Source organism: Ambystoma mexicanum, chromosome 6p (genome assembly GCF_040938575.1).
Source record: "Ambystoma mexicanum isolate Mex_15411 chromosome 6p, UKY_AmexF1_1, whole genome shotgun sequence".
Classification (NCBI taxonomy): Eukaryota; Metazoa; Chordata; class Amphibia; order Caudata; family Ambystomatidae; genus Ambystoma; species Ambystoma mexicanum.
The window spans coordinates 1,444,903,114-1,444,926,467 of record NC_090935.1 but is presented as its reverse complement, the minus strand read 5'-3'; the positions used below and the strand labels follow the sequence as shown (position 1 = coordinate 1,444,926,467).

The following is a 23,354-nucleotide window of genomic DNA, read 5'->3' as shown; positions in this document are numbered from 1 at the left end:
CTGCCAGAGGGCAGTAGTGTTTTTATGTTAATCTGTTGTAGGAATAGTGGCGCCCCCTAGTTTTGGCTTTAACTTCAATTTTTTGTGGGGGCAGGTTTTTTCTAAAGGACAATTTTTCTTTTTGGGCATTTTTTCCAGCTGGTGTCGTAATTTCAAAAAATAAAAAAATAGTGGGTATCTTTTATTATAATATTAGGAATATAAAAGTTTAAATATGTTCCTTAGTAGATTTATTATTATCTGTTGTGTATTTGGGGTATACCTGTGGTTGTGACCCCCCTGGCCCCTCCACGCGTATTGTCCTCGGGCAGGCTTTGGCTCAGGGGCCAGTGCTCTTAGGGTAGAGCAGCAAGGGGCATATTTTTGCGCTCTGCTATATTGATTTGGGTTCGCCATGGTGGGTCAGGGAGAAGGGATTGGTGGATGCCAAGGCCCTCAGGGAAGCATTGGAGATCATAAGTAGGGCATTGAAAGCCCAGCTTGAGGGGGCTGTGGGTGAGGTTACAGGTGAAGGGGAGGACAGAGGAGGAAGCCCGCAACGGAGAGCAGCGGCAGATGGGGCACTCGCGGCAGTGGTGGCTTGTAGCCCAGCGGCAGGCAGAGGAGAGGTCTGGGAATCCAGGGGCAGGAAGATGAGGAGGGAGATTGACAGGAGAGCGTCTAGGGGGGAGTTCAGTTGGGAGAGGGGTTAGAAAGGGTTTTGGGGGATAATGAACAGGTGGATGAAGGGGAAGTTAGGTGTGTCCAGAAAGGTGTAGGTCAGGTGGGGCACGAAGGTGTAGGTGACGGGGTTCAGAGAGTGGTGACAGGGCACAGGGGCAAGGGTGGGAAATACCTGCAGAAGAGTGCAGGTGGGAGGAGGAGAGAGCGGTCCCCATCAATTAGTGATGTTAGGGAGGGGCGCAACGGCCCCCCAGGATATGAGGATTTCGGGCGGAGGGCACAGAGCAGCCCAGGCCGTTGCAGAGGATGAATATGGAGAGGGTTTAGGAACGGCCCATCCTCCAACTGCGCGAGGACAGTCTAGAGGGCACAGCCTGGCCCCCAGCGAGGTAGAACACAGGGTGGAGGACAGGACGCCTCGCCCGAGAGAAGAGAAGTGAGAAGAGGATCAGGAAGGGGTTTCTGTGGCCCTGCCGAGAAGACGTCGGAGGAGTGGCGGGGTGGACGCCCCGGCTCACAAGAGGAGGATCTACACGTCCCGAGCATGTGCTCGCAACAGCAATGGTATTTCATGGGTAATGATAAAGGGATGGAAGAATATGTGGGGCAGTGGGAGGATGAAGGTTATAGGTTGATAAGGAGGAGGAGGAGGGCGAGAAGGGGCCATAGGTGGGATTGTGAAAGACAGGAACAAGGGGGTTGGGGGACACAAGGTCCAGGTGAATAATTGGCTGGGTGAGACTGCTGACATGTTTTATCCTCGCAGCAGGAGCCCAGTAAGGAAGGAGATGTGGAGCATCGGAGTGGAGGCCAGGCTGCAGACGGACGATGGCAGGGCGGAAAGAGGTGAGCGGGAAGGGGACTGGTCAACTGCATGGCAGAGGGGGACACGAGAACGGGGGCAAGAAGTGAAGGGTCAGGTTTGCAAGGGGTAAGGAGGGAGATTGGTGTACAGGCTATTGGAGCCTTGGTGGGAGAAAGGAAAAATTGCTCGGTGGAGGTCCAGCCAGACAAGGTGATTGAGCCAGTGGCGCTCGGGGTACAAGTTTCAAAAGAAAAAGAGGTTGAGGTGAAGGGCAAGGAGAAAAAGCTACCATACATGGGCATCACAAAACCTTTGGGAGCACACTTGATGACAGCGACTAAGGATAAGATTCAGGCAGGGGAATTTGTGGATGTGTTTAAGTTGCTTCATAGGGATGTGAGAGCAAAGGAGGGTTCTAAGGAGCAGGAGAGGGAGTTGGCCTCACGCCCAAGGCTACCGGTGACAATTGGACGTCGGCATTCATTATCTACGCTAGTGTCTATTGCGAGAAATTTCCGGAGAGATGTGTGGCTCTGCTAAAATACATCGATGTGATTAGAAAGGCATTTACACGTTTTGGGGGCTTTGCGTGGGTGCGTTGCGATGAAGATTTTAGGGCAAGAATGGCAGAGGACAGCCAGGCGGTCTGGGGCAAAATAGACATGGATCTATGGCTGCAGTGGATGGCACCAACAAGGCCTGCCTGACATTGCACACAGCAAGTGGTTTGCCTGTGCCTTTCCGGCCCTTTCTTGGTCGCCCCGGCCAGGTAACCATCAGCGGCATGCTGGGCCTTTAATAAGGACAGCTGCACAAGGAATGTGTGTAGGTTCAGACATGAAAGTAGCAAGTGTGCAAGGAAGCACCCACCTACTCAGTGTTTCCAAGAAGGAGACAGGGGGAGGGGGAGAGGATCCGGCAGAGGGGTTGTGGGGAAAGGCTTTTACTCCAATTAAATTGGAAGTTTTGGAGAAGTGGTTGGAATTTTATCCGGACAGGGAAGGGGCTGAGATTTTGGGAGATGGTTTTCGTCATGGTTTCAGGCTGGGTTACTAGGGGCCAAGGGTGTGTCGATGGGTGGAAAATTTGAAGTCCGCCAAGGAAAATGAGGATGTGGTGAGGGAGAAATTGAGGCAATGAGATAGCGGTAGGGAGGGTGGTAGGGCCATTTCATGATCTGCCAGGAGAACTAGTGGTATCCCCATTGGGAGTTGTACCCAAGAAGGGCCCGGGGGAATTTAGATTAATACACCACTTATCATGTCCAGAGGGCATGTCTGTCAACGATTTTATTGCTCCTAAAGAGTGTGGGGTTGTATACACAAGTGTGGTCCAGGCAGTGGATTTGGTGAGGAAAGCTGTGTGTGGGGCTTTCATGGCCAAGTGTGACATTAAGGCGGCTTTGAGGTTGTTGCCGGTGCACCCGGAGGATTTTTGACTACTGGGAATGCAATTTGAGGACCGCATCTACATCGACAAAGCTTTGCCAATGGGGTGCGCAATTTCTTGCACCTTGTTCGAGCGTTTCAGTTCCTTTTTACAGTGGGTTTTCTCATACAGTTCTGGTTGGGAAGGGGTATTGCATTACCTAGATGATTTTCTGTTCATTAGCAGGGCAGACAGAGAGAGGAAGTGCAGGGAGATGCTAAAGATGTTTCAGGACCTGGTAGGAGAGTTGGGGATACCTTTGGCAGAAGACAAAACGGAGGGACCAGCAGTGGTGTTAACCTTTCTAGGGATTGAATTAGATTCAGTGGCCATGACCTCACGCTTGCCGCACGACAAGGTGAGCAAACTGGTAGGATTGCTGGAGAAAGCGGTGGGGGCTCGGAGGATGAAGCTAGTGGAAATGCAGAGACTGGTGGGGCATTTGAATTTTGCATGCAAGGTGGTGGCCCCAGGGTGGACTTTTTGTAGAAACGGTGCGGTCCATGGCGGGAGCAAAGTGCCCACATCATCGGGTAAGGGTATCAGATGCAGTTCGGGAGGACTGTAGGATTTGGCTGCGTTTTCTGGAGAGTTTTAACGGGGTGTCCATGTGGTTGCAAGGGGATCCGGTGTCATGGGAAGTGCAGATATTTTCAGAGGTTTATAGTGACATTTTCAAACGTCACATTTTCAAAATGCCATTTTTTTTAAACCAAAATGCAGAAAAAATATTTTCCGAATGTTTTTTTTTTGTTTTATTTTTTAAATGGGGGGGTTCCCCCCAACCCCCTGTTATTTTATATTGACAATTTTTTTTACTAAATAAAAATAAAACATATAAATAAAAAAAAACTATTCACTTTTTTTTCGGCAATTTTGTTTCGACAAAAATGGCATTTCGAAAAAATGTGTTTTTCTAAAATTTAACTGGATACCATTTTCAGATGCAGAGGGTGCGGGAGGGTTTGAAGTGCTTTGGGGAGGAAAATGGTGCGTGGAGAAGAGGCCATCGCAATGGTTGAAGGAAGGGAGGAGCATAGCATTTCTTGAATTCTTTCCTTTGTTGGTTGCAATGGAGTTGTGGGGGAAGGAGTTGCAGAACAGGAAAGTACATTTTAACATTGACAACGAATGCATGGCTCATGTAGTGAACAGGCAGTCGGCAGTGGATCAGAGGGTGGTGAGGCTGATGAGAGAGTTCATGCTGCGTTGCTTGGAATGGAATGTGGTGTTTAAAGCGACACATGTGCCGAGGAAGGATAATGTCACCGCTGATGCATTATCTCGTTTTCAATGACAGAGATTCCGTGGATTGGCTCCAGGAGCGGAACAGGAGGGGCAGCGGATTCCGGAGGAGCTGTGGAAGATAGGAAGCTGAGAGCGCTTTCCCTGGCGGAGGGTTCGCTTGCCCGGGCATCTAGGGAGGCATACAGGAGAGCATGGAAAGATTTCATAAAAGGGGGAGCTCGTAGTTGGAAGGGTAAGGGGGATGCGGAAGAGCAGAGCAGGGATGATGTCACTAACTTCCTATTGAGGTGCATGGATAAGGGTTGGTCTAAGGCAACTATAATGGGGAAGATGGCAAGGATCGCTTTCTATGGGAAATGGTTTTGTGGTTTTCAGCCGAACAGTGGCGAAATGGCGACCAGGATGTTGGAAGGGTGGGCAAGGGAGAATAGGAGGGAAATGGACAAGAGGAGACCGGTATCGGTGGAGCTACTAGCCAGATTGTGTAGGGCTGTGGGGGTGGGGGTTTGCTGGTCGGCCAGGGAAGGAGAGTTGTTTGTGACTTGCTTTACATGGCTGTTCTTTGGGGCCTTTAGGGTTTCTGGGCTGGTGGAAGGAAAGAGTGGGGTAAGTGGACTGCGCTGTGAAGATGTTTATTTTACGGAATTAGGGATGGACATCAGGATTAAAAGGTCTAAGACTGATCAAAAAGGAAAGGGCTCTTGGGTTTGGCTGGGTTGGGGGAGAAGGATGTGTGCCCGGTGCGCACAGGTTTGGTGTGGAAGGAGCGATGTGGTGGGAGGACAGGTTTGGTTTTTCAACATAAGGACGGGGCGGCAGTACCAGCGGCGCAAGTTTTGGGGGTGCTGCGAAAGGTTTTGGTAGCGGTAAGGGAAAACGTGAAGGAATTTGGAACTCATTCATTTAGGATGGGGGCAGCATCTGAAGGTAATAAATTGGGCTTATCGGAGGATAAGGAGAAAAGTTTGGGATGGTGGAAGTCCGGGAAATACAAAGGGTACGTCGGGGACTTGGGTAAAGGGGACGTTTGAAACAAGGTTTTGGGGGATTTCAGGAGTGCCAAAGGTGGTAGGGTGGTTTTGATTTGAAAGTGATATTGTAATTTCTTTTTCAGATGCTGCTCGGAGGCCAGGGGAGATGCTGCAGATTTGGATTGTGGGCCACTCTATTGTTAAGTGGGCGGAGAAGGAGGCAGAGAAAAGAGTCTTTGGCAGGCAATTGGGTTGCAGCTACAAGGTGGCATTGGTAAGATGGTGCGGTTCAGGGGGGCTTCGCTGGGTTCAGCTGCTGCCTATGCTGGCTGGGTTGAGGGAAAGCTATGGGTCTCCAGAGGGGGTGATCATTCATGCAGGGGAAAATGACCTGTAGGAGATACAGGTATGGCTTTTCTTAGAAAAATGAAAAGGGATTTGGTATGGATCAGGGAAATGTGGCCCCAAGCATGTGTAGTTTGGACTACGTTGTTGCCGCGGAGAGTTTGGAGGGGAGCGGGAAGTGAGGGAGCAATAGAGCGGGCAAGGAAGGGAATAAAGAGAGAGATGGGAAAATGTTGTGCCTCGGGGGTGTGGTGAAGGTTTTAGAACACAAAGAAATAGTTTATGAAGGTTTCAAGATCTTTAGAGAGGGTGGCGTCCACTTGTCAGTTTACGGGAATAGTTATTATCTGGCGGATTTGACCTTGCAGGTGGAAGAGATAGTAAGGAGTTGGAAGTAGAAATAAGTGGTAGGGGTGGGGCACAAAGACCACCTTGGTGGAGGGTTTTTCTGGTGCCGGGGGCATGGCCCCTTTAGATGTGGGGGGAGTGAAGCACAATGGGGGAATAGCGTGTGAAAGGATGGGGGTGGTGCTGTTTTGCACAAACGGGCTACCCCGGGAGAACAGGTATTGAACCTGGAGGGGCATGGCCCCAGGGAGAAAGCGGGACGCCTTGAGAAGATGGTAAGGAGACGGTAGGGCCCAAGGGATAGTTAGGGAGGAAGTGGAACTATTTAATTATTTATTTATGGGGGAAATATGAAAGTGTTGAATTATTAAATTGGTTGTTAAAACATTTTGTTAGTCTGTAAGGCCATGGGAGCCAGGTTAGCGGTTATTTGTGAGCTTTGGCATGTCATATTAAAGCAACCTTTTCCACTATAGGCGAGTCTGGGTGTTTTGTGCAGTAAGCCAAAAATGCGTTATTTCTTATATAAAGCATTTATGCCAGTGTAAAATGTGTTATTTTTTGCAAAAAACATTTGTGCTACTGTTTCGCCCTTTCTTGGGCTTTGTCAAGGCACATTCTTTACTTTGTATTGTGTGTCAGTTTTGTATTAAGCTTCACATTTGAGTGCAAACATTTCATGTTTATGACACACGCATATGTTATATATGCTTGCAGCTACATACATAAGATTATTTCATTTTTTCTTTTTTCTTGCTTTGCGAGAGAGAAAACATCAGTGGGTCTCAGGTACCAGGTAAGTACACTGGTATATTGTTGGTGTTCTGCGGCTGCATAGGGTATTTCTTTCGGTTTGTTAAGTCAGCAATTCTGTTTCTGTTGCTTTTATTACAGGCCCTGTTGGGCTGAAACTGTTCCACGGTCCCGTGCTCGGGTCCTCCAGTCATTCGGGTTTGTTAGTAACTTGTGTTGATGATAGGAATTTAGTAACTTGTGTTGATGATAGGAATGAAGAATATATTAAATAAAGTGTGTAAAGTGTATGAAAAACACTAACAGGTGTGTACCTCACACTTGTTATATGATTTGGGAACCTGTGGGGACACCGGTACTTCAAGCGCAAAGGCTCACATAGGAAAACCCATCTCTCATAACAAATAGACCGACAGGTGAATATTGGTCCCTACTGAGCGATGCAGCCACTGACCCCCAACTAAATGTGGACAGGTCAGTTACGAATGAAACATAATAACAGAAAGGAAATTTAACAAACTAAACCATGGGTAGAGCGCACAGACTGATACTATTCACCCAAAGCAAGAAACACGAAATGCAGAGATGCCCCCAAGATCCTAGACATGATCTGCCATTTTGAGATAAATGTAAGGAAATCCTTGTGCAGTCTACAAATGCATGCATGAAGACGTCCAAAATGTCCCCCGGCGTCTCCAGAAGGCTCCCGTGCAAATCCCTGTAGATAAAGTCATCAATGTTTGCTTCTGCTTTAAGGTCTAGAATGATTATAGCAACCGCTTCAAGAATGATTATAGCAACAGCTTCAAGAATGATTATAGCAACAGCTTCAAATACTAGACTTCGATCAGAACATTTGATATTCATTTTCTAGGTGATTGCAATTGAAAAGAGCTAGGAAGGCTCAGGACCGGCTCACAATTACTATCAACACAAGGCTCTGTGTCGTGGAATTTCCTACCTTTGGACTCAAATTCCCTCAGAGGCCACGATGAATTGAAAAGGCTCCTCAAGAGGAAGCCACACCAGCACAACCGAGAACTGCCTCCTCCCAGCAGCTTAGGTTTCCAACTGCACCTTCCAGGATTTGTTGTTGTCCGATCTGAAAGCATGGTGAAGTGAACTTTCTAGCACGAAGGACTTCAAGACTCGTTCCTCACTACTCTAGTACGCAAACCTTGTAATGGTATATTCCATTGCACCCTCCCCTACTTTACCCAATATTCTTTCCCTGGACACATTTTCGCTCTATTTTCTGGGGCTCCCTGAACTGAGTACCTTGGCATGTCTGGTACCACACAAGACACAGCTAAAATAAAGGCCAAAATGAAGAGATGCCTGGGCACCCCTAAAGTTACCCTGGGCACCCCTAAAGTTGCCATGCGCATTCCTGAAGTTAGCCACATTGAGCAAAAGCTGCAGTAAATCTGGTTGTGTGTTTATTTTCCACCCTACAACCACTATGATGTCAAAAACGTGGCTATGCGTGTATTACCCCTCATTACATTCCTACTACGTGAGATGAAGTGTCCCGAGACAGTCTCCCAATAACACCCTTTCCAAAAAGCTTGAGTCTGGAAGAAAGGCAGACCTTCCACAGTCCCTCTTCCATGTTTAGCTTTCCTGTTCCATTTAAGTAGGTCTCTAGCTGGCCCTTTCCAGGAGAGTAGTGTGGAGGAAGGATACTCATGTTGATCTCCTCAGCAGGGCTTTTCCCTCCTCCGTTCACTTTCCGCTGAGCCGATCTGTATCATGGATTTCCGTAGGGATGCGTGCCTTCGAAATCACACCCCTTCCACTTTGAGGGGTAAATGGGCCACCATGTAGGCCTTCTTCATAAACTTGGCGGTGTTGGGTGACTGAGAGTACCTGGTCATGAAGTTTCTGTAGAGCTTTGATCGCATGCCTCCTCCTGTCCATCCCACCCATTGTCTGACCTCCCACTGGTGCTAAGGTACCTCCATAAGGAAACATTTGAGCTCCTGCCAATTTCCCACTCATCCGTTTGTCACACATGGATGCCTTCCGGCTCCCCTTCACTTGGCATCACAAGGAGAGTGTGATCAGGGTTTCCTGTGTCAGGTGCCCTATCTCCAATTCTTCGAGGACAAGGTCACTCTGGGCCTCATTAGGAGGTCGGCGGCCACAGAATGAACGCCGGTAAGGGACCGGCACCGTTCATTCCGGGCCGCGCTATTACATGGTCTGCAGCGGGTCCCGCTCTGGAACACCTGGTCAGACCAGGCGTCCTTAGCGGGACCCGCTAGCAGTCCAGGATACTAACAACAGGCCCGTCATTAACGGGCCCGTTGTTAGCATCCTCCCCATTCCCATTGAGCCCTATGGGGGCTCAAATGGGAATCGGGATGTACCGGGTCCGGGCCCCGCGAAAGGGATTTACCGGGCCATCCAAGGTCTAAAAGCAGCATGGCTACCTCCATACTCGTAATAAGGCCCTCTGTGTTTCTCCCCATTCTTTCAACCCAAAGTCATGTCTTCCTTACACAGGAGTGTTTCTCTGAAAGACACAGGGGACCCCACACTTTGGATGGGAGTATTACTTTAGATTTGGATAACGGAAAGACATCCAAAGGAAACGATTCAAGAAGTATGGTATCAAGGATTTTATTGAACCTGATATTAATTTAATATATCAACCAAATCGTGATTAAATCTGCACTTGTGAAAACAATTTACATAGCAGGAAACAACTTTTATTAAAAAGAACACATCTATATAATAAAATTCATCTTATTCACTCATCCAAGCATACAACCTCATCCATCCATTAGACAAACCACTCATACTAAACACCAATCAATATACAATGTAAAATCTATAAGGAATTCATCACAGTTAATTCATCTGAAATATTTATAGAAAAGAGTATGAAATCAGAGCCACAACAGGTAACATCAGTGGCATAAGTGATTGAGATGGGTCCCAGAATTTTTTGACCACGACCTCATCTTAGTCCAAACTCAACCGGTTTCGACGTATATACTTTAGTGTAGTGACGTCTTCATCAGGAGTACAAAAGTATATTCTAACATAAGGAAAAGAAAGAAACACAGATGGGACACATCAATATATGAAACCCCTAAACTTGGAAAGAAAACATATAACATCAATAATAAAATTGATATATATAATGAAAAAATTAAAAAATTAAATAAAACAATGGGTAATCATGTACAAGAGCCTGCTGCCACCCCGTGGTAACTCTGGGATGGGCCTGAGGTGTCTGGTAGAAAGTAGTGCTACCCTCTTATATTGGTGTCTCTGGGAGGCAGATACGATGTAAAACCAGGTCATAAGCAGAGTCACAGATATACACACAAATGACAAGGCCAATGTATAAAACCTTCACTATTGCGGCCCGTGAATAGAACACAAAAGTCACATACTTAAGATTGTACCAGTGGTGTAAGGGCATGACCGCAAAGAATATAAGTATAAACTAACCTTCATTCATATAGTAAAAGGCTGTGCGTCTTTGCCTTTAATTAAACACTGGGTCCACTTGTATACACTAGATAACAACGTCCCAGTCGAAGTTCCTGCAGTTATTTTAAGTGCGTGAACACCAAAGTTCTTCTCTGCAAAGTGTAAACAAACATTTACACAATTGGCTCCCACTGTACAGATCATAAATTAAAATGTACAAGGGTGAGCTAACAGGTCTTACCAGGAATGTCCAAACACTCGTTGAGCCCGCCGCCATAGATGTGAAGATGAATCCCCGGATCCAGGGAGGGCTGCGCCTGATATTATATGGGCCTAAACACGACACAAACATTTAAGTGTGTGAAAAAGTACCCAATTGTTCTTACAATTATATTATTCACTAGACTCAAACGGAAGCTACTGCAAATTAATAAATTAAGTGCATAAACCAAAACCAGCTAATATGTGCAATATCTAATTATGGTTAATCGAATTTAGCTTACTGAAAAGATTACTTTTTTGGAAATTTAAACTAAAATTGCTCAATCTATCTGACTTCACACGAATTTACTTTGCTGGGGTATCGCCTATAGAAGACCCAAAGATGTGGGGCTCCTTTCTGTATGTAGTAAAGGCAAAAAACGATTCGAAAGAACACCCATGCAGCTGAGTATTTACCTTAAGCGAAGGAACTCTCCGGTTCTCGCGGCAGCTAGTCACCCGTATAGCAGCTGGGTCCAATTGAAAGTAGCGTGCAACAGAGTATCACCGTTTCAAAGATGTTAATATACGCGTGGAAAGCATCATGTGATCACGTAGTCAACCACGTGACCACAAACTGAACTGGTCTACGTGCTGCGTGGCCATACGATCTTAGAAGAAAGACACGCAAAATTGAGCAACAAAATGGTGTACTACACGACATGTCCACACGATCGTGAGGAAAAGACCGTAATTAGAGCATGACAGATATGGAAATAACGCACACTGTGGCAAAACATTTAGAAAAAGACGATCTCTGTCATGTATGGGCAAGATTTTAGTTTATGCACATTATAATGAGTGCTGAAAATATTGTAAAAACAACATTTAATGCCTTTCTTAAGATTAGAACGGTCCAAATATGTCAGATATTGTGGCGAGTAGTGTTTAGTTACTCGAGTTCCATGGTTCCAGGGTATTAAGGCCCAATGTTAGTGTTTTTAGATTAAATATCCACATTTGTTCTTTGTAATCTAAGTTTTTTAATAGTTGGGATTGATTTTGTGCATATACTTTTTCTATGCAAAACCATTCCACCTGGTCAGCCGTATGACCCATCTCAATAAAATGGATTACCATTGGAGCATTGAGGTTTCGAGTTCTAATCTTAGAACGGTGTTCGTTAATGCGGGTACTCACTTCTCTAGTTGTTTTGCCTACATAAAACAACTGACATGGGCAGCGAATGGCATAAATGACATTCTTACTTTTACAAGTGGTAAAAGTGCGGAGGGTCCACTTTCTAGTCTGTGATTCAAATGACATAGTTTTTTTAGAAAACTTACATGCGACACATGAAGTACAAGGGTAGTGTCCCACCACTGGGTTGGAATTAGTATCGCGAATTGTATGCACTTTAGGAAAAGTTCTACTGGCACGAGTAATCTTTTGCTTCAAATTTTTACCTTTTTTGAAAGCAAATAGAGGTCTGGGTATAGATGTTCCTGAAGTGTTAAGGATTCGCCAGTTTTTTAGAATAATACCTCTAATAGCATTGCTATGTTGACAAAAGGTTGAGACACATACTAGTTCATCTTTCTTTTCAATGTCTCGCTTAGGTGTCAATAGAAGATCTCGGTTGGTATATCGAGCTCTCTTTTTGGAATTTTTTATAAGTTTCTTTGGATATCCCCGTTCTAATAGTCTTTTTTCCAAAATCGCTGCATGTTTAGCAAAATCTGCGATATCTGTGCAATTACGGCGCAGCCGTAAGAACATCCCATATGGTAAGTTACAAAGTAAACTAGCTGGATGTTGGCTCTCGTATTTCAACGTAGTATTTCTCTCTGTGGGTTTTCTATGTAATTCTGTACAGAGATGCCCTTCTTTGACAAAGATAGATAAATCCAAGAAAGGAATTCTGTATACTGAATATTCAAAAGTAAAATGAATATCTAAGTCTATCTCATTAAGCCATTGAACAAATGAAGTCAATGATGTTGATGAGCCTTCCCAAATCATAAATATGTCGTCGATATATCGAGGGTATACCTTGATTTGACCCCTAAATGGGTTGAATGTTGACAGAATTTTTTCTTCCTCCAAAAGTGCCATGAAAATAGTGGCAAGGTTGGGTGCAAAAGTACACCCCATTGCTGTCCCTTTACATTGCAAGAAGAATTCCTCCTTAAATTTAAAGAAACTATTCTTAAGAACTAACTCTGCTGCTTTACATAGGAATTCTGTGGGAACCAAGTGTGGTTGCACGCGCCGGTCTAGCATTATGCGCAGGCTCTCCACCGCTCTATCCTGAGGGATATTTGTATAAAGCGCTTCAATATCAAGCGTGACTAGAATTTGAGTGCTGGGATCAAATGCTTTTGTTTCCACCAGATTAATAACATCTCTTGAGTCAAGGAGAAAAGTGGGCGTGGCCATCGCCAGTGGTTTAATGAAAAAATCAATATATTTCGACAGGGGTTCAAGTAATGAACCACATCCCGAGACTATAGGTCGTCCTGGGGGGTTCTCAATGTCTTTATGTATTTTAGGCATAATGTAAAATAAAGGTATGCGATCTTCCGAGAGGTTGATGAATTCAACCTCTTTAGTGGAAAGGAACCCCAATTGGTTTCCTTCCTCGGTGAGTTTAAGTACCTTTAATTTAATCATTTCTGATGGATCTTTCATTAAATTAGAATAGTGCCCAGGGATGTGTAGAAGTCTCAGGGCTTCTTGATCATAGCGATCAGCATCCCAGACAACTATCCCACCACCCTTATCTGCAGCCTTGATGACTATGGACTGATCCGAGGCTAATCTCTCAATAGCTTCGAACTCGGAAAGCCTCAAATTGGGTCCTTGTCGGTTTCTTGGGTGGCGGATAACTTTTTCTATTTCTTTGAGAACTAATTTTTCAAAGATCAAGACCTCTGAGGGCAGATCATTAGAGTTGGGGGTAAAAGTGGAAGGTCTTGAAAAGCCTGAGATATTAGGTTCTCTAGGAATCATATTATTCGAAAAGAAGAACTTTAATCTCACTTTACGCAAAAAACCTTTTACTTCACTTATGATTGACATTGCGCTTGGATTTTGAGTAGGAACAAAAGATAGACCACATTTAAGAATTGATGTTTCCGCAGGTGTTAATGTACGGGAGGATAAATTAAAGATTGGCATTGTTTCATTTACCACCTGTACGCTCGATTCCGGGTCTGGAAATCCCGGTGCATCATCCCTTGTCCCGGAGTGCTCTGCATCGGCATGTTGTGTGTCATTTGACCTTGGGAGATATTTCTGCGGCCTCTTCGGCCGCCCCTTCCTCGAAAAGGGTGGTTACCCGAGGCTTGATTGCTCGATTCCTCATTGCCTGAATTACTGGAAGAAGTATCTGAAAATGTCACCCATCTTTTTTTATTTGTATTATTGGGTCCCATATTCCAATTGGTATTAGTTTTCCAAGCCGTCTGGGGATTAAAATCTTCTGCTAGATAGGGATACACCAATTCTTTCTTAAATAATGAAATATCCTTTTTAAGTTTATTAGTCTTTTTTTCAATAGTAAGCTTCTTGAATTCCTGAAAAGATTTTTCAATCTGTTCAAACTTTTGTTTAGATTCCACAATCAGAGTGTTTGTCAAAAAAGATTTTTCTTGCTCAGCCAACGTTTCTTGTATCTTCCCACTAACTCTTTGGGCTGTAGTTATGGTTAATACTAGTAAATCACGGCTGCATTTGGTCGCAACTTGACTGAAAGCCACTTTATAGTCATTATCATCCAGAAAAAGGCATGGGATAATTTTAACCTGTAGACCTTGTGGAATAATGCTGGATCTCAAATATTCCTTAAGTATATGGCCATGCATTTCTGTGCGGAATTGCTTCTTCTTTAAATTCAGAAGGGCATCTCCTGTGGCGCCTTGATTTGATATTGGTAATTGTAAATTTTCAAAGAATGATGGACCTTGAATAAGTTCTGTTATCTGTGCCTCCGAGAAGGAGATGGTATCTGTTTCTGCCATGACCTGGGGAAAATCCACCAGTCCGGAGTACACCAAAATGACACACCCAGTGCAATAAATGTGAAAAAAGTTAAACTATCCTAAATAGGAAAAAACATTACAGTGTTAAAGAATATATATATAACCTGTACAGCCAAGGGCTGGAAATATGTGTTTCTCTGAAAGACACAGGGGACCCCACACTTTGGATGGGAGTATTACTTTAGATTTGGATAACGGAAAGACATCCAAAGGAAACGATTCAAGAAGTATGGTATCAAGGATTTTATTGAACCTGATATTAATTTAATATATCAACCAAATCGTGATTAAATCTGCACTTGTGAAAACAATTTACATAGCAGGAAACAACTTTTATTAAAAAGAACACATCTATATAATAAAATTCATCTTATTCACTCATCCAAGCATACAACCTCATCCATCCATTAGACAAACCACTCATACTAAACACCAATCAATATACAATGTAAAATCTATAAGGAATTCATCACAGTTAATTCATCTGAAATATTTATAGAAAAGAGTATGAAATCAGAGCCACAACAGGTAACATCAGTGGCATAAGTGATTGAGATGGGTCCCAGAATTTTTTGACCACGACCTCATCTTAGTCCAAACTCAACCGGTTTCGACGTATATACTTTAGTGTAGTGACGTCTTCATCAGGAGTACAAAAGTATATTCTAACATAAGGAAAAGAAAGAAACACAGATGGGACACATCAATATATGAAACCCCTAAACTTGGAAAGAAAACATATAACATCAATAATAAAATTGATATATATAATGAAAAAATTAAAAAATTAAATAAAACAATGGGTAATCATGTACAAGAGCCTGCTGCCACCCCGTGGTAACTCTGGGATGGGCCTGAGGTGTCTGGTAGAAAGTAGTGCTACCCTCTTATATTGGTGTCTCTGGGAGGCAGATACGATGTAAAACCAGGTCATAAGCAGAGTCACAGATATACACACAAATGACAAGGCCAATGTATAAAACCTTCACTATTGCGGCCCGTGAATAGAACACAAAAGTCACATACTTAAGATTGTACCAGTGGTGTAAGGGCATGACCGCAAAGAATATAAGTATAAACTAACCTTCATTCATATAGTAAAAGGCTGTGCGTCTTTGCCTTTAATTAAACACTGGGTCCACTTGTATACACTAGATAACAACGTCCCAGTCGAAGTTCCTGCAGTTATTTTAAGTGCGTGAACACCAAAGTTCTTCTCTGCAAAGTGTAAACAAACATTTACACAATTGGCTCCCACTGTACAGATCATAAATTAAAATGTACAAGGGTGAGCTAACAGGTCTTACCAGGAATGTCCAAACACTCGTTGAGCCCGCCGCCATAGATGTGAAGATGAATCCCCGGATCCAGGGAGGGCTGCGCCTGATATTATATGGGCCTAAACACGACACAAACATTTAAGTGTGTGAAAAAGTACCCAATTGTTCTTACAATTATATTATTCACTAGACTCAAACGGAAGCTACTGCAAATTAATAAATTAAGTGCATAAACCAAAACCAGCTAATATGTGCAATATCTAATTATGGTTAATCGAATTTAGCTTACTGAAAAGATTACTTTTTTGGAAATTTAAACTAAAATTGCTCAATCTATCTGACTTCACACGAATTTACTTTGCTGGGGTATCGCCTATAGAAGACCCAAAGATGTGGGGCTCCTTTCTGTATGTAGTAAAGGCAAAAAACGATTCGAAAGAACACCCATGCAGCTGAGTATTTACCTTAAGCGAAGGAACTCTCCGGTTCTCGCGGCAGCTAGTCACCCGTATAGCAGCTGGGTCCAATTGAAAGTAGCGTGCAACAGAGTATCACCGTTTCAAAGATGTTAATATACGCGTGGAAAGCATCATGTGATCACGTAGTCAACCACGTGACCACAAACTGAACTGGTCTACGTGCTGCGTGGCCATACGATCTTAGAAGAAAGACACGCAAAATTGAGCAACAAAATGGTGTACTACACGACATGTCCACACGATCGTGAGGAAAAGACCGTAATTAGAGCATGACAGATATGGAAATAACGCACACTGTGGCAAAACATTTAGAAAAAGACGATCTCTGTCATGTATGGGCAAGATTTTAGTTTATGCACATTATAATGAGTGCTGAAAATATTGTAAAAACAACATTTAATGCCTTTCTTAAGATTAGAACGGTCCAAATATGTCAGATATTGTGGCGAGTAGTGTTTAGTTACTCGAGTTCATTATTTAAGAAAGAATTGGTGTATCCCTATCTAGCAGAAGATTTTAATCCCCAGACGGCTTGGAAAACTAATACCAATTGGAATATGGGACCCAATAATACAAATAAAAAAAGATGGGTGACATTTTCAGATACTTCTTCCAGTAATTCAGGCAATGAGGAATCGAGCAATCAAGCCTCGGGTAACCACCCTTTTCGAGGAAGGGGCGGCCGAAGAGGCCGCAGAAATATCTCCCAAGGTCAAATGACACACAACATGCCGATGCAGAGCACTCCGGGACAAGGGATGATGCACCGGGATTTCCAGACCCGGAATCGAGCGTACAGGTGGTAAATGAAACAATGCCAATCTTTAATTTATCCTCCCGTACATTAACACCTGCGGAAACATCAATTCTTAAATGTGGTCTATCTTTTGTTCCTACTCAAAATCCAAGCGCAATGTCAATCATAAGTGAAGTAAAAGGTTTTTTGCGTAAAGTGAGATTAAAGTTCTTCTTTTCGAATAATATGATTCCTAGAGAACCTAATATCTCAGGCTTTTCAAGACCTTCCACTTTTACCCCCAACTCTAATGATCTGCCCTCAGAGGTCTTGATCTTTGAAAAATTAGTTCTCAAAGAAATAGAAAAAGTTATCCGCCACCCAAGAAACCGACAAGGACCCAATTTGAGGCTTTCCGAGTTCGAAGCTATTGAGAGATTAGCCTCGGATCAGTCCATAGTCATCAAGGCTGCAGATAAGGGTGGTGGGATAGTTGTCTGGGATGCTGATCGCTATGATCAAGAAGCCCTGAGACTTCTACACATCCCTGGGCACTATTCTAATTTAATGAAAGATCCATCAGAAATGATTAAATTAAAGGTACTTAAACTCACCGAGGAAGGAAACCAATTGGGGTTCCTTTCCACTAAAGAGGTTGAATTCATCAACCTCTCGGAAGATCGAATACCTTTATTTTACATTATGCCTAAAATACATAAAGACATTGAGAACCCCCCAGGACGACCTATAGTCTCGGGATGTGGTTCATTACTTGAACCCCTGTCGAAATATATTGATTTTTTCATTAAACCACTGGCGATGGCCACGCCCACTTTTCTCCTTGACTCAAGAGATGTTATTAATCTGGTGGAAACAAAAGCATTTGATCCCAGCACTCAAATTCTAGTCACGCTTGATATTGAAGCGCTTTATACAAATATCCCTCAGGATAGAGCGGTGGAGAGCCTGCGCATAATGCTAGACCGGCGCGTGCAACCACACTTGGTTCCCACAGAATTCCTATGTAAAGCAGCAGAGTTAGTTCTTAAGAATAGTTTCTTTAAATTTAAGGAGGAATTCTTCTTGCAATGTAAAGGGACAGCAATGGGGTGTACTTTTGCACCCAACCTTGCCACTATTTTCATGGCACTTTTGGAGGAAGAAAAAATTCTGTCAACATTCAACCCATTTAGGGGTCAAATCAAGGTATACCGTCGATATATCGACGACATATTTATGATTTGGGAAGGCTCATCAACATCATTGACTTCATTTGTTCAATGGCTTAATGAGATAGACTTAGATATTCATTTTACTTTTGAATATTCAGTATACAGAATTCCTTTCTTGGATTTATCTATCTTTGTCAAAGAAGGGCATCTCTGTACAGAATTACATAGAAAACCCACAGAGAGAAATACTACGTTGAAATACGAGAGCCAACATCCAGCTAGTTTACTTTGTAACTTACCATATGGGATGTTCTTACGGCTGCGCCGTAATTGCACAGATATCGCAGATTTTGCTAAACATGCAGCGATTTTGGAAAAAAGACTATTAGAACGGGGATATCCAAAGAAACTTATAAAAAATTCCAAAAAGAGAGCTCGATATACCAACCGAGATCTTCTATTGACACCTAAGCGAGACATTGAAAAGAAAGATGAACTAGTATGTGTCTCAACCTTTTGTCAACATAGCAATGCTATTAGAGGTATTATTCTAAAAAACTGGCGAATCCTTAACACTTCAGGAACATCTATACCCAGACCTCTATTTGCTTTCAAAAAAGGTAAAAATTTGAAGCAAAAGATTACTCGTGCCAGTAGAACTTTTCCTAAAGTGCATACAATTCGCGATACTAATTCCAACCCAGTGGTGGGACACTACCCTTGTACTTCATGTGTCGCATGTAAGTTTTCTAAAAAAACTATGTCATTTGAATCACAGACTAGAAAGTGGACCCTCCGCACTTTTACCACTTGTAAAAGTAAGAATGTCATTTATGCCATTCGCTGCCCATGTCAGTTGTTTTATGTAGGCAAAACAACTAGAGAAGTGAGTACCCGCATTAACGAACACCGTTCTAAGATTAGAACTCGAAACCTCAATGCTCCAATGGTAATCCATTTTATTGAGATGGGTCATACGGCTGACCAGGTGGAATGGTTTTGCATAGAAAAAGTATATGCACAAAATCAATCCCAACTATTAAAAAACTTAGATTACAAAGAACAAATGTGGATATTTAATCTAAAAACACTAACATTGGGCCTTAATACCCTGGAACCATGGAACTCGAGTAACTAAACACTACTCGCCACAATATCTGACATATTTGGACCGTTCTAATCTTAAGAAAGGCATTAAATGTTGTTTTTACAATATTTTCAGCACTCATTATAATGTGCATAAACTAAAATCTTGCCCATACATGACAGAGATCGTCTTTTTCTAAATGTTTTGCCACAGTGTGCGTTATTTCCATATCTGTCATGCTCTAATTACGGTCTTTTCCTCACGATCGTGTGGACATGTCGTGTAGTACACCATTTTGTTGCTCAATTTTGCGTGTCTTTCTTCTAAGATCGTATGGCCACGCAGCACGTAGACCAGTTCAGTTTGTGGTCACGTGGTTGACTACGTGATCACATGATGCTTTCCACGCGTATATTAACATCTTTGAAACGGTGATACTCTGTTGCACGCTACTTTCAATTGGACCCAGCTGCTATACGGGTGACTAGCTGCCGCGAGAACCGGAGAGTTCCTTCGCTTAAGGTAAATACTCAGCTGCATGGGTGTTCTTTCGAATCGTTTTTTGCCTTTACTACATACAGAAAGGAGCCCCACATCTTTGGGTCTTCTATAGGCGATACCCCAGCAAAGTAAATTCGTGTGAAGTCAGATAGATTGAGCAATTTTAGTTTAAATTTCCAAAAAAGTAATCTTTTCAGTAAGCTAAATTCGATTAACCATAATTAGATATTGCACATATTAGCTGGTTTTGGTTTATGCACTTAATTTATTAATTTGCAGTAGCTTCCGTTTGAGTCTAGTGAATAATATAATTGTAAGAACAATTGGGTACTTTTTCACACACTTAAATGTTTGTGTCGTGTTTAGGCCCATATAATATCAGGCGCAGCCCTCCCTGGATCCGGGGATTCATCTTCACATCTATGGCGGCGGGCTCAACGAGTGTTTGGACATTCCTGGTAAGACCTGTTAGCTCACCCTTGTACATTTTAATTTATGATCTGTACAGTGGGAGCCAATTGTGTAAATGTTTGTTTACACTTTGCAGAGAAGAACTTTGGTGTTCACGCACTTAAAATAACTGCAGGAACTTCGACTGGGACGTTGTTATCTAGTGTATACAAGTGGACCCAGTGTTTAATTAAAGGCAAAGACGCACAGCCTTTTACTATATGAATGAAGGTTAGTTTATACTTATATTCTTTGCGGTCATGCCCTTACACCACTGGTACAATCTTAAGTATGTGACTTTTGTGTTCTATTCACGGGCCGCAATAGTGAAGGTTTTATACATTGGCCTTGTCATTTGTGTGTATATCTGTGACTCTGCTTATGACCTGGTTTTACATCGTATCTGCCTCCCAGAGACACCAATATAAGAGGGTAGCACTACTTTCTACCAGACACCTCAGGCCCATCCCAGAGTTACCACGGGGTGGCAGCAGGCTCTTGTACATGATTACCCATTGTTTTATTTAATTTTTTAATTTTTTCATTATATATATCAATTTTATTATTGATGTTATATGTTTTCTTTCCAAGTTTAGGGGTTTCATATATTGATGTGTCCCATCTGTGTTTCTTTCTTTTCCTTATGTTAGAATATACTTTTGTACTCCTGATGAAGACGTCACTACACTAAAGTATATACGTCGAAACCGGTTGAGTTTGGACTAAGATGAGGTCGTGGTCAAAAAATTCTGGGACCCATCTCAATCACTTATGCCACTGATGTTACCTGTTGTGGCTCTGATTTCATACTCTTTTCTATAAATATTTCAGATGAATTAACTGTGATGAATTCCTTATAGATTTTACATTGTATATTGATTGGTGTTTAGTATGAGTGGTTTGTCTAATGGATGGATGAGGTTGTATGCTTGGATGAGTGAATAAGATGAATTTTATTATATAGATGTGTTCTTTTTAATAAAAGTTGTTTCCTGCTATGTAAATTGTTTTCACAAGTGCAGATTTAATCACGATTTGGTTGATATATTAAATTAATATCAGGTTCAATAAAATCCTTGATACCATACTTCTTGAATCGTTTCCTTTGGATGTCTTTCCGTTATCCAAATTCCTTACACAGGAAACATGAGGTAGTCTTAAAATGGTACTCTCAGCACAATCTCACCTTTGACTCAGCAAAGACACACTGGGCCTCATTATAATAGTGGCGGGAACGGTATGAATGGTGCCGGCAAGGCACCGGCACTGGTCATACCGTCCCGCCACATTACGAGTTCTGCTCGCAGGTCCCTGCCAGCCCGCCAGGTCTTACCTGGTTGGCTGTGCGGCACCCGCAAGCAGAACTCGTGATTGCACCGGCACCGTTATAAACGGTGCCGGTGCAACCATGCTCCCCACCCCCATTCTGCCCTATGGGGCAGAATGGGGATCGGGAGCCCGGCAATACCACCACCCGCGAATGGGCAATTACCGGCCCTTTCTTCTCGTAAGGGGCCGGTTATTGCCCAATCGCGGGTGGTGGGGCCGGTAGCGAGCATGGCGGTAGCCGTGCCTGCCATACAGGCACAGCTACCGCCATGCTGGTAATGAGGCCCACTGACTGACAGAATTATCCTTCACAAGCTGGATTCCTCTACCAATGATCCCCTTCGCCTCCCTTCCTTCTCTTTTGAGCCCCTTGAAAAAGTCAGTAACCTTGCCAATCACAGCATATTCAACCTTCCCAGATCCACTTTCCCCTCCCCCACAGATAGCAGGCAGGGAACCTCGCAATGTACAGGAGGCCCTGCTCCAGGTTCCTGGTAACACAGGGATCTGAGGCACCTGTTGCTACAATCAGTAGGTGGAGCAGACTGGCAACTTCTACCACCTACAGGTTACAGGGGTTCCCACTCCCGTCTTCCTCCAGGTCAGGACTCCTCGAGGGGTAGCTGCCTCCTGCGCAGTCTTCATCGGGACATCTATTCAGGATATATGCAAGGCAGCAACCTGGGCGGTCCCTTCCACCTTCATGATACAATAAAAACTGAGGTTGCAGGGGGGCTGGGGAGGTCAACATCCACCCAATTTCGAAGTCAGTGCTTTCTGCATTGTATCTCCATTGAAGTCAGCTGCTCACCATGTGACCTTCAATGTGGACATTTGTTTTGATACAGAGATATGGATTGGGAAGTTCTCACACAGTAAGGACTTGACAAGGAAAACGGACAAAGGGGTAATAGCCCGACTACTTACCAGTAAACTCAATTACACTGAGTCCTAGTCTTCCTCATTACAGTCCGACGCCCCCCATACATATACACCTGGGGGGGAGAGCCCATCACAAATTGTGTTGCCCAGCAGGGGCACGGTCAGTGTGGAGGGTCCTGCTACAGCAGGCCCTCCACCTGCTTTGCAGCGCCAACGTCACATTTCAATGACACACACAGCAGGTAGGGGTCCATGGTCTAGCCGGACCTGGCTCGTCCCTTTTATGATATTGGTCACATTCTCACCACCATTTGACCATCACACGAGCCCTGGGAGATACCATGCTCCCAAGAAGGGGTGACACACCATAGCGGACAGAGTGGCTAGCAGCAGGAAACAATGTAACAGTTTGCCCGCGCTACTGCCGCCATGATTTCAAGTGATGTCATGGTGCCATCTCTAAAACCACAGCCAGAGAGCTAGAGCTAGTCACTCACTCGCCAGATGCCAGCGGTAGCACGAGTGACTCCGGTCGGGGCCTGGAGGCCCTCTGGACTAGCGTTGGGTGCCGACGGTGGTGCGGGTGCCATTTGGCAACTGATTTCTGGCCTGGTCGTCTGTCGTACTCGGATAAGCCTCCAGTGGCCTACTAGGCCTACCATGCAGGCTGCTGCCAGGCTGGCTGACGGTTGACCGATTTGCTGCTCGTTGCGTGTGCCGCGGCAGCAGGTAAGGTACCCTACCCCCCACCAAAACATGCATCATCCAGCCTGTTTAACTCTTATCCTGAGTCCTCCTGACTCTCACATGCTCCATCTCCAGGCTATCTAGCGCCCCCCAATGTTACCTCACCTGTCTCTCGCCTCCCCATGACTTTTTGGCCTAGTCTTCCTCTGACTCCAGTCTCCCCCATGTCATCACCAGCATACCCCTTCATTCACTCACCCTCACCACGGAACCTGCCCCTTCTTCCCCAATGCCCCTGCCACCAGCCTGCACCTTCTCCATTCCTATTTCTCGAGACTCGAAACTCCGTCCTTTTGCCATCATCAGACCCTCATTTTCACCCTCACCCACCCCTTCTTCACCCAGGCACCTTCCTCTTCCCCCCAAACACCTCCTCTGCTGCGGCACTTTCAGATGGCCTCTGGGAGTGCAGCCAAGTGCTATGCAAGCAGCCGGGCAT

At 44.1% G+C, this 23,354-nt stretch overlaps 3 long non-coding RNA genes across 3 annotated transcripts; 1 reads left to right on the top strand and 2 right to left on the bottom strand.

The window, feature by feature from the left end:
- Nucleotides 1–9,109: 9,109 nt before the first annotated feature.
- On the bottom strand, nucleotides 9,110–12,118 carry LOC138511061 (uncharacterized). The gene is made up of 3 exons (XR_011280566.1): nucleotides 10,250–12,118; nucleotides 10,027–10,160; nucleotides 9,110–9,607 (listed from the first exon to the last, which is right to left on the bottom strand). It is a non-coding gene; the product is annotated as an uncharacterized lncRNA (long non-coding RNA).
- Nucleotides 12,119–14,426: 2,308 nt separating this feature from the next.
- On the bottom strand, nucleotides 14,427–16,474 carry LOC138511060 (uncharacterized). The gene is made up of 3 exons (XR_011280565.1): nucleotides 15,560–16,474; nucleotides 15,337–15,470; nucleotides 14,427–14,917 (listed from the first exon to the last, which is right to left on the bottom strand). It is a non-coding gene; the product is annotated as an uncharacterized lncRNA (long non-coding RNA).
- Nucleotides 16,475–17,750: 1,276 nt separating this feature from the next.
- LOC138511058 (uncharacterized) lies at nucleotides 17,751–21,011 on the top strand. The gene is made up of 3 exons (XR_011280564.1): nucleotides 17,751–19,965; nucleotides 20,055–20,188; nucleotides 20,608–21,011. It is a non-coding gene; the product is annotated as an uncharacterized lncRNA (long non-coding RNA).
- Nucleotides 21,012–23,354: the final 2,343 nt, after the last annotated feature.